The sequence below is a fragment of the Rousettus aegyptiacus genome, unplaced genomic scaffold (genome assembly GCF_014176215.1).
Source record: "Rousettus aegyptiacus isolate mRouAeg1 unplaced genomic scaffold, mRouAeg1.p scaffold_m13_p_4, whole genome shotgun sequence".
In the NCBI taxonomy this organism is placed as follows: domain Eukaryota; kingdom Metazoa; phylum Chordata; class Mammalia; order Chiroptera; family Pteropodidae; genus Rousettus; species Rousettus aegyptiacus.
Window position 1 is genome coordinate 74,146,898 of NW_023416307.1, and position 11,605 is coordinate 74,158,502.

The window sequence follows — 11,605 nt, forward strand, 5'->3', positions numbered from 1 at the left end:
TAACTTGCTGGGTACTAAAGTAGGAATTCTTCAGACTATAAAGATTAGAAAAAACAGAGGCAAGCTCTTAACAGAGAGTTGAACATAAACATAATATTTTACATAAGTGATTTACATGTCATCCTGCTGGAGACAAAGGTGTGAAGATATCTTTGTGACTGTAAAGAGAACAGACAGAGGCGTGATTATCTCTATTTGACTCATGAGGAGGCAGAGAACAATGTTTTCTGCTTTCAGTCCAGAATGATGTTTTTAAGAACAGCTATTTATATTTCCTCCATCATAGTTGTACATTCAAATGTTTTCATTACAATGCCAGTCACATGAAAAATGAGTTATCTTATAAACTTGCAGACTTTCTAAATATTCATAAAATAAAGTAATTTGTTAGCAATGTTTATTTGAAGTAATCTATAAAGACAATTCTTCCCCCCACCTCCCACATCTAGGATCAATAAATGAGATATAATGTAATGTCTTTGGTGGATGTGACTGATTCATTGATCTTTCAATGTTCTAACATTCCTTTAAACCTATTACATTAACTTTATAAAAATTTTGATTTAAATTTGTTCTATCACATTTTATTGAAGCTACAAAAATTGTTTTTAACTACTGAGTAGCCTCTTTTCCCATAAAGCAGTTAGAAAGAAAAAAATCTGAGTATTTAATGTAAATTGCAGTAATGGCCAACTACATGCCGTCTCTGACCTAAATCATTAGTTAGTGATAATATCTTGAGTCTTGACATATTTCATGTAAGTGAAAAATTAATGCTGACTATTTCAGTTTAATACTAGACTATTTTGAAATGATATTTCAAAGTACATATACTACTAAAAATTTACTGTTATCCTTTAAAAATCTTTATTGCTCTAGTTTATTAGTGTGTACATATATGTTATTGTAAAGTTTATATGAAATGATCTTTCTACATTATAGTCTGTCTTGAGAGTTAAAATTTAAACTTTCATATTTTAATAATAGAATCTTAACTTGGATTTTTATATGTGCCAACAGAATAATTTTTAGTTGTGAGAAAATAATACAATGAAATATTTGGTTGAGCATATTTCTTTTGTGTACTTATGAAATCATTATACACTAAATCATAGAGATAAGCTTACATGTTAGTTCTAATTTTTCATATTGCTATTTAAATAACTCAATAAAAATGTCCAATTGTTGGAATTTGGTCCACTGAAAACATTTAAAACTAATCTAAATTCTGGACTAAAAACAAATATTAGTATACCTGACTTTCTTATACCTTTTATCTTTTTATTTTTCTTAACATACTATTATTTTAAAAGAGGTAAATAGACCTGAAGCACAAATGTTATTTGATTCACTTTATGAATAATGATAAGGACTATGTTTTATTATAACAGGTAAGTACAAATTCATATCTTTCCTCATATTTGAACAGAGTTAATTTATGAAAACATAGCTGTGTCTACAAAATTCAGAGTAGTTAATTTCTGCTTTCAAGGAAACTGCTTCGGTTTGTATTGACTTTCAATGACTTTCTTCAGGCTAATATCTGAGACCCTTACTTGCTGACACCTTATACGAAATACACAAACACTTTAAGATAGCAACACAAGAATACCAAGGAATAGTCAATGTGATGCTCTTGATGGTAAAATAGTCTCCCAGTAAGTTTTAATATAGTCTGAATGTCATACTTAGAATGAGAAAATATTATTAAATGTTAATTCTAGATTACAAAATTCTGGTTAGCAAACATAAAAAGTTTTAAAGACATTCATAATGTTTTAACATAAACATAATAAAAACAGACATTTAATTTATATTGTATTTTATTTATGTATACTCATGTGATTTGCATTTTATATATCTAAAGAAATTTGTTTTATTAAAATTAAAGTACTTGTGGTCAATTGATTATCAAGGTATCAATTCCTAAAACAACCTTTACTAATACTAATGATTTCTTAACATTTTTACTTGGATTCAAAAGTTTGAAACCTATTGCACAAGTTATTCATAGCATGAATAACTTAAACATATACCTAAATATTACTAAGTATATAAAATGAATAGAAAATAACTATACATAAAAGTATATCTTTACCAGCATATTAAAAAATCATAAACTGTGGTCAGTAAAGAGCATAATTCTTAATGCAAAGTTTTATTAGCAAAATGTTTATTTTGTTTACCTTAATTTACTCATTAACTAATACAGTAAATTTAAATCTAAATTATATCTCTTCAACCAATATTTTAAATACATCTACCACTACAGTGGAGTCTGATTTAAAAAATAATAATAATAATCAACTTGATCAACTCAGCAAGTTTTCTAAAGCTTATTATAACTTTCTTTACTTGAAATAAAGTAAACCTGGCATCACATCATAAAATAAAAGCAGACTGGATCTAGACCTTTAATCATCAAGATGCAAAATGATTGATCTGCAGGAAAGGTATGTGATCTGTATGTTTTGACTCAGAAAGCTTTAGAATACTTAGAATTAGATTAAGGGACCCAGCAAAATTATCAGTGTGAATGCTACACTGAGTTATTTTTTTTCCCAGCCAGTACCCGAAGTGTTTTATGGGTACCACAGCAATCAAATCAACCAATAGAAATGTCATTAGTGGCTTTGCACTCATGCCCTACTAATGAAAATTGACAAAAAGACAGATAGTATGCAAAAGGGTCATAAACATTTGAAATCTAAATTGGACAAATTAGCAGAGAAAGTTAATAACCTGGAAACACCAATCGATGGCCAAAAGGAATAAACTGCTGGCATTGACTGAGTCATTACTTGAAACTCAAGGGAATGATACACTCTAAAAATTTTGCAGCAGTGGAAAGAAAAGCAGGTAAACTTTTGTAACTTTAACTAGAAACCAATGAGAACTGTACGTGTTCAATAAACATCAAATTTACCTCAGGGATTTGAGAAACCAGTCAGATAGCCTACTTGAAAAATGATGATTCCAAATTCTAAATTGAATGCAAGAGACAGTTAATTCCTCAAAAAAGTGACTGAGCACCTATACTTGGGATTTTTTGCTTGCTTGCTTGCTTTCCCTGGTTTTCAAGACAAATTTATATGTTTTTAAATTGACATTAGTATAATACAGTGCTGTCCAATTTACTTTTCATAAATATTAGTACAAATAATATCCTCTTCTATGTAATTTTCACACTATAATAAAACTTCAGGAGAATTAATTAATGCAATAACAAATAGACAAATTAAAAATGGATCTGCCCTTGCAAATAGACTCTATTTCTAGAAGTATTATTCATTATCATTTGAATTTATTCTTGATTCTAGACTTTTTAAATGCCCAAAGAATACCCAAATTTTATAGGAATCATGTGCAAATATTCAAATTAATTAAGACTTATTGAAAAATTAGCATTTAAAACTGGACATTATCAAAATTTCTTCTTTTTGGACCATACTTTAAATTCACACACACAAAAATCTATTTATTGTATAGTCCTTCAGAGCATCTCTGCTATACCTAGTTCTTCTCCTATTTGGCAACATTGTTAAATACTTAGAATAGTCTGAAACTCAGAAAAAAATCTATATAATATATGATAAAAAACGAGTTCTTGGAACAGAAAAGACAGCGTTCTGCATGCTAAGATTCACAGTTTAGAACTGTTGATGTAATAAAAACACTGGGGACATATCAGAAGAGACAATCAAAAGCTAGTAAATTATATGCTAGATAAATCTATAATTTTACCTTTGTTCCATATCTAAAACGTCATACTGATGCACTTTTGACAGAAGATCAGCAAGAACAGATGAGAGTAACAACTAGTAAGATCAGAGGTTTTGACTGTCATGTGGCCAGACTAATCATAATTGTTGTGGGTGCCATTAAAATGACAACACAAACAACAAAAATAAGCAAACAACAACTAAATCATAGTACACAAATGAAATTATGAAAATATTTAATAACAAATATTGCAGGTGATTTCCATGCATATTCCTTGATATGCTTGATATGGTAAATCAATGTTTTAGTTTAGAAATGGTTTCTCTAAGTACTTGATACTGCTTATGTCATTACCTCCATATGATGGATTTAGTTTTGTTTGGCAGGTTTGTTTTCTATAATGAAAAACCAAACTATTAGAGGATAGTCAACACATCAATGTTTTATACATAGAAATATATATTGCACAAAAATAAACTGAGAAGAGTAAATATGACTTTATTAGTAAAGATTTATGTTTTATATTTAAAATGAAATAAATACTCATAACACAAAGATATGTAGAGGAAGGTAGAGATAAGAGAAACAAAATTTTTTATATATCTCCAAATCACATACAGTGTCAACAACTTCGTGCATTTCCATATTTCCGTTATTTTGTCAATGTACTGATATATATATTATACATATACATATATTATACATATATACATATTTCTAATTATTATTTTATTATACTTTAGAGATGGTACATCCATTTATTTTCACCTAGATAGTTGTAAAATATATACCAGAAAATGGTTGTTTTATGAAAGAGATAAGATGCATGTGCCTTAAAAATAATGACCTTTAGAGTCTAGTAAAGATGGTGGTGTAGGTAAACACTGTGCTTGCCTCCTCCCATGACCACATTAGAATTACAACTAAATTATAAAATAATCAACCTGGAGAACCATTTGGAGACTAGCAGAACAGAACTCTTATAACTGAGGATATAAAGAAGAGGCCACACTGAGACTGGTATGAGGGACAGAGACACAAAACGGGCTGGCCCTGCTCCCATGTGAGGTGATTGAACATAAGAAGGAAAATCTCAGCTGTGGAGGTCCCCTTGGGGAAGCCAGGGATCTCAGACCCACACTAGGCTCGCAAGCCCAAAGTTCCCATGCCAGGAAGAAGAGTCCCCACAAAATTTGGATATAAAAATCCATGGGGAGTTCAACTGTCCAAATAAAATAGAAGTCTGCTAAAAACCCAGTTGTCTCCTTAAGGGCCCATGCACTGACTCACTCACTCACAAGCAATCACCCTGGTCTCTGGCAGAAAAACAGAAGCTTGGAACGTACCAGAGAAATACAGGCAAAGACAGTTGTTTAACTTCAGGGTGAGGGCTGGAGGGTCAGCCTCCATTATCCCTTATGTTAAGCTCTCTCCACATAGGGCCACATCTAAATTTGCATTGATATGGTAAGATCTGTTCTCTCTACCCTGGCGACTCACTGGGACTTCATCCCACCCAACTCAAGAACTGTCACAGGCGCATTCATGCCTAGGCAATCAGTCCACCCTGCCTTCTGAGCGGGAGGTTCTTTCATTAACAATCAACAGCCATCTGTTGCAGGCAACCAACCCCAGCCCAAGATGCAGTATTTCATAAACTTATCTCTGGGGTCTGCAGGTCTGAAGAAGGTAGCAGCTAACCTTAGTGTGATCTTTTGTGAGTGGCCACAGGCTCAGCACTGGCACAAAATCTGAATATGCACTAACCTGGAGGACATTACTGGCCTGGGACTCCCACCTAACTCAACTTGCATACCATCTGAGGTTCTAATATCTGTTGAGCCAATAGGCAACTAGGAAGCAGTCTCAGGCCTTGATGTGCCATGAGCCTTTAGCTAAGCTGTCCCAGTTCCAGTACTAGTGGCAGCCTGTCTCAGTTCACAGCATGGGTGCTTCCAGGTCCAGCAGAAGCAAAGGCCAACTGCAGATCACTGGCCCCAGGCCCATCGCTGGCAGCTGCTAACCTTAGCTTAGCTGGGAACCCCTCTCAAGGAGCCTCAATACCAACACACCAAAAGTGATGTAAGACCAAATAGCACCACAAGCTGCCCACCCAAAGGGTGGTCTCAACAGGTACATGAGCTCACTGAGGTGAATGTCACTCCATGGAGTCAATCCCATACAGCAGCTCATACTCTGTGGATGTGGCCAAAACTCACTGCCTAACAGTCTGATAATCAATCCCACCCACTGATTGCCAACAGTAAGCAAGATATAACTACACTAGAAGAGCACAAACAATCCATACAAGGGACACTTCTGGAGCAGCCAGTACAGGTGATCAGGGAGATTGGACCATTGGGCCACACAAGGCATCTATTTTATAAGGCCCATACCAAGACACATCATAATTAAAATGAAAAAAGTTTAAAGACAAGAGAGAATCCTAAAAGCAGCAAGAGGAAGTCCACAGAAACAGTTTTCATGACAGCCCATGTTAGGCCACAAAACAAGTCTCAATAAATTTAAGAAAGTTGAAATCATATCATGCGTTTTTGGTAACCATAAGGGTATGAAAATTGAAATCAATTACAAGAAGAAAACTGAAAAATACATAAACACATGAAGGCTACATAACATGCTAATGAGTTAATAATTAGATCAAGGAAGAAATCAAAAGATACCTTGAGACAAATGAAAATGAAAACACAGCTACTCAAAATCTTTAAGATACAGTGAAAGCAGTGCTAAGAAGGAAGTTCATAGCAATACAGGCCTACCTCAAAGAACAACAAGAAGAACAACAACAAAATTATATATGTATCACATAAACAATCTAACCTTACAGTTAAAGGAACTAAATAAAGAACAGAAAATGGGCCCGAATTGAGTAGAAGGAAGGAAATAATAAGGATTGGAGAGGAAATAAACAAAATAGAGTCTAAAAAAATTTAAACGAGTCTATGGCCATGCCACCCTGAACAAGCCTGATCCCGTCTGATCTTGGAAGCTAAGCAAGGTCAGGCCTGGTTAGTACTTGAAGGGAGACCACCTAGGGAGACCAGGTGCTGCAGGCATAAAAAATGGATAAAGCCCTAGAAACAGATTACTACTAACAAGATAGAATCAGTAATCGAAAAACTAACAAACAAAATTCCTGGACCAGGTGGCTTCACAGATGAATTTTACCAGTCAAAGAAAAATTAACACCTATTCTTCTCAAACTATTACAAAAAATTCAAAAGGAGGAAGGCTCCTATGCCCATTTTACAAGGCCACCATTTCCCTGACTCTAAAACCAGACAAAGACATTACAAATAAATAAATAAATAAATAGCTGATATCCCTAATGAAAATACATAAAAATCCTCAAAAAAAAATTAGCAAACTAAATTTAGCAATATGTTGAAAAGGTTATACATCTTTGTCAAGTGGGATTTATTCCTGAGATTCAAGGTTCGATCAATATCCTCATATAAATGTGATATACCACATTTAAAAATTGAAAGATTAAAATTTTTTGATGATATTAATAGATATAGAAAAATGTTTGACAAAATTCAGCATCCATTTATGATAAAAACACTTGGCAATGTTAGAAGAAACAAAACATACATCAACGTAATAAAGGCTATATATGACAAACTCACAGTTAACATACTCAACAGCGAAAAGCTAAAAGCATTTTTCTTAATCGGGAATGAAACAAAGATGTCCACTTTCACCACCATTATTCAACATAGTATTGGAATTCCTAGCCATAGCAATCAGAAAAGAAAAAGAAATAAATAGCATACAAATTGGAAAGGGAGAATTAAAGCTGATATTATTTGCAGAAGACATTATACTGCATATAGAGAATCCTAAAGATTCTAGTAAAATATATTAGAACTGATAAATGAATTCAGTAAGGTAGCAGAATACAAAATTAATATTCAGATATTGGTTTCATTCTTTACTCCCAATAACAAACTATCAGAAAGAGAAATTAAAAAAAATAATCCCATTTACAATTGTATTGGGGAAAAAAAAAAAAAAACTAGAAATAAATTTAACCAAGGAGGTAAAAGACCTGTACTCAGGAAATTATAAGTCAATGAAGAAAAAAATTGAAGATACAAATAAATGGAAGCATATACTGTGTTCATGGAATCATTTTAACGTTATTAAAATGTTCATACTATCCAAAGCAATCTATTGATTCAATGTAATCTCTATCAAAATATCAATGGTAATTGTTTCAGAACCAGAACATATGATCCTAAAATTTACATATAATTATAAAAAATGCTAAGTAACCATGCAGTCTTAAGAAAGAAGAGCAAAATTGGAGATCTGGTTTCAAGCTATACTATAAGGCTATAGTAATCAAAACAGGATGGTACTGGCATAAAAACAGACACATATCAATATAACAGAAAAAAGAACCCAGAAATAAATCCATGCCTAAATGGTCATTTAATCTATGACAAAGGAGGCAAGAATACACAATGGGGAAAAGACAGTCTATTCAGTAAATGGTATTGAGAAAACTGGACAGATACATGTAAAAAAAAAAAAAAAGAAACCGGACCACCATCTTATACCATATATAAGAATAAACTTGAAATGGATTAACAACTTAAATGTAAAACCCAAAACCATAAAACTTTAGAAAAAAAACATAAACAGTAAACTTTGTCACATTGTTCTTAGTAGTAATTTTTTCTGATATACTTTTTGGTCAAGGGAATCAAAAGAAAAATAAACAAATGAGACTACATCGAACTAAAAATTTTTTTGCACAGAAAAGGAAATCATCAGCAAAATGAATACACAACCTTAAATAGGAGAAGATATTTGCCTATTATACATTTAATACGGCATTAATATCCAAAATTTATATAAAACACATATAACACCACCAAAATACAAATCATCCAATTAAAAAATGGGCAGAGGACCTAAAGTAGGCATTTCTCCAAAGAAGTCATATGTATAGCCAGTAGACATGAAAAATGCTCAATGTCACTAATCATCAGAGAATGCAAATTAAAACCACAATGATACTACCTTGCACCCAACAAAATGGCTTCCATCAATAAATCAAAAAGCAAGTGTTGTCAAGAATGTGGAGTAAAGGGAACCCTTGTGCACTGTTGGTGGAATTGAAAATTGGTATGGCACTATGGAAAATAGTTTGGAGCTTTCTTAAAAAATTAAAATTAGAACTACCCTGTGACCTGCCAATTGCACATCTTGGTATTTACCCAGAGAAAACCAAATCACTAATTCAAAAAGATATATGCACCCTTCTGTTCACTGCAGTGGTATTTACAATAACCGAGATATGGAAGCAACCTAAGTGCTTATTAGATGATTGGCTAAAGAAGATTTGGTACATATATACAATTAAAATATTACTCAGCTGTAGAAAAATTAAGCCTTGTCATTTGTAACAACATAGATGGACCTTGAGAGTATTATCCTATGTGAAATGTCAGAGAAAAACAAATATCGTATTATTTCACCTATATATAAACCTAAGGAACGAAAACAAATTAAATGAAAACAGTCTCATCGATATAGAGAATATGCTTGTGATTACCAGATGAGAAGGGAGTTGTAGGGCTGAGTGAAAAAGGTGAAGGAATGAAGAACAAAGTGGTAGTTACAAAGTGGTCATGGAGACGTGAAGTACAACCTAGGAAATATGGTCAACGATATTGTAATAACTATGTGCAGTGCCAGATGGGTACTGGACTAATTAAGGTAATTGCTTTATAAATTATTTAATGACTATGCTGTGTACCTGAAACTAAAATAAAATAATAATGTGTCAACTCTAATTAAAAAATAAAAATAAATAAATAAAAAAGAATCACCTTTCTGTAAGCACAGGAAACACAACCTCCCTGGGGATGTAGACTCAGGCAAGGAAAAGCTTGGTTTAACCTGCTAGTGATTTCTTCATAGATAAAACTAATAAATGTTCATATTAAATGTGTAAACATGATCAGGGGTGGGGGAGGTAGGAAAAGCATTGAATGGAAACCACAACCAAAATGTGTCATAAATCTCTTTAGAAACATGTTTATATACTAGGAAGTAGTGATTAGAGAGATTATAGTGTTTAATTAAAATTTCTACTTAGCAATACTTCATTAATTTTGTATTTTTATGATATGTTCTTGAAAGTAAAGATACATCTATTCTTCTATCAACAATTTATCTTATGATTCTACCACTATTCCATTAATATTACTTCTTTTAGCTGATTCTGGAAGCAAAACAACACTTGAAAGTGCGTTCATGGCCTAAAACAGAAAATGCAAACACATTGCAACATTCACTAGTGGTGGAAATGTAAACTTTTACAGCACTATGCAAAACAGTATAAAGGTTCCACAAAAACCTAAGAATTACCATATGACCCAGGTCTGTACCCCAAAGACTTGAAAACATATATTTGAATAGATATTTGCACATCTATGTTCACAGCAGCATTATTCACAGTGGCCAGGACATGAAAGCAACTGAACTGTTCTTTGATAGGTGATTGAATAAAGAAGATGTGGCACACATGTATGATGGACTATTAGCCATAGTGATGAAATATTACCATAGGCAAGAACATGAATAGATCTCGAGATAATCATACTGAGCAAAATAAGTCAGACAGAAAAAGTTGAAAACCACATGATTTCATTCATATGTGGGATATAAAATTGAAAGCAACAAACAAAAACTCAGACACAGACAACAGTTTAATGGTTACCAAAAGGAAAAGGGGGAGAGGGAGAGGTAGACAAGGGTAAAGAGGATCAAATATATGGTGACAGGAGATTTGACCTGGGGTTGTGATCACGCAATGCAATACACAGATGATTTATTATTGAATTGTACACTTAAAATCTATATAATTTTTAAATGAATGTCACCTCATATAATGTAATAAAAAATTAAATTGGAAAAAGAAGTGTGAATACACTCAACTACTATTATGCTTCATCTTCTGCATGAAAAGAAAAGGATTTTTTTTTCTTAAAAATAGAAAAGCAAGGATTGACAAATAATTTAAACCTGAGATTGGTAAGATAACACATATGAGAGCAACTAGATCTCCAGCCCTCAAACCACAACTACTTTTAATATAAGATGCAAAGTAAACTTTTAGATGACATGGCTGAACTACCTTGAGAATGTTTTAAAATATTGTATGTTAAATGAATCTACATAATCATCATGCTACTAACTTTACCAAAGCTGCTTTTGAAGGCTATATTTTAATTAATTGTAAATGGTTATTCTGTTCTTATTAACAAAAAAAAATAATAATATACTTTTCAGGTTTGAAAAAAAAAAGATGTAATTGACAAAATCACAAAGTTTTCCTAACCTTTCTACAACTTTCAATAGCACAGTATTGCCATGAATCAGAATGTATAGGAATCTATAGTATAGGAAGGATATCCATTTATTCCATATTTAGTTGATCATGGCATTGCAAATTGGCTTGTCTTTTAAAGAAAATAAGTTTTACTTAGCATGTTTTAGACTTTTAAAATACTCAGAGTAATTTCAACAATTGATAAAATTATATCCGCAGGACACTTTCATGAAACACTTAAAAACAAAGAATGCAAAACTACATTAACATTGTCTCTTCTTTTTCATCTGTAGCCACTTTGATTTTTGTAAAAGTTATGTATGCATATTAACAAAGGAAAATCCCTCAAAGGAAAAATAATTGATATTCTATTTTTTAATGAATGATATATGAGAAAACATTTTATGCCTTGTTGATGGCACCTAAGTTAGAATGCTTCAAATTCTTTAGGAAGAAAACAATTTTCTATAACAAATGTATGTAACACTACTTGTTTAGTTTATTAAATAAATT

The 11,605-nt window shown here is 32.2% G+C and overlaps 1 pseudogene; it reads left to right on the forward strand.

Moving 5' to 3' along the window:
• The first annotated feature begins 6,682 nt into the window (after positions 1-6,682).
• LOC118602005 lies at positions 6,683-6,800 on the forward strand (annotated as a pseudogene).
• The last annotated feature ends 4,805 nt before the right edge of the window (positions 6,801-11,605 follow it).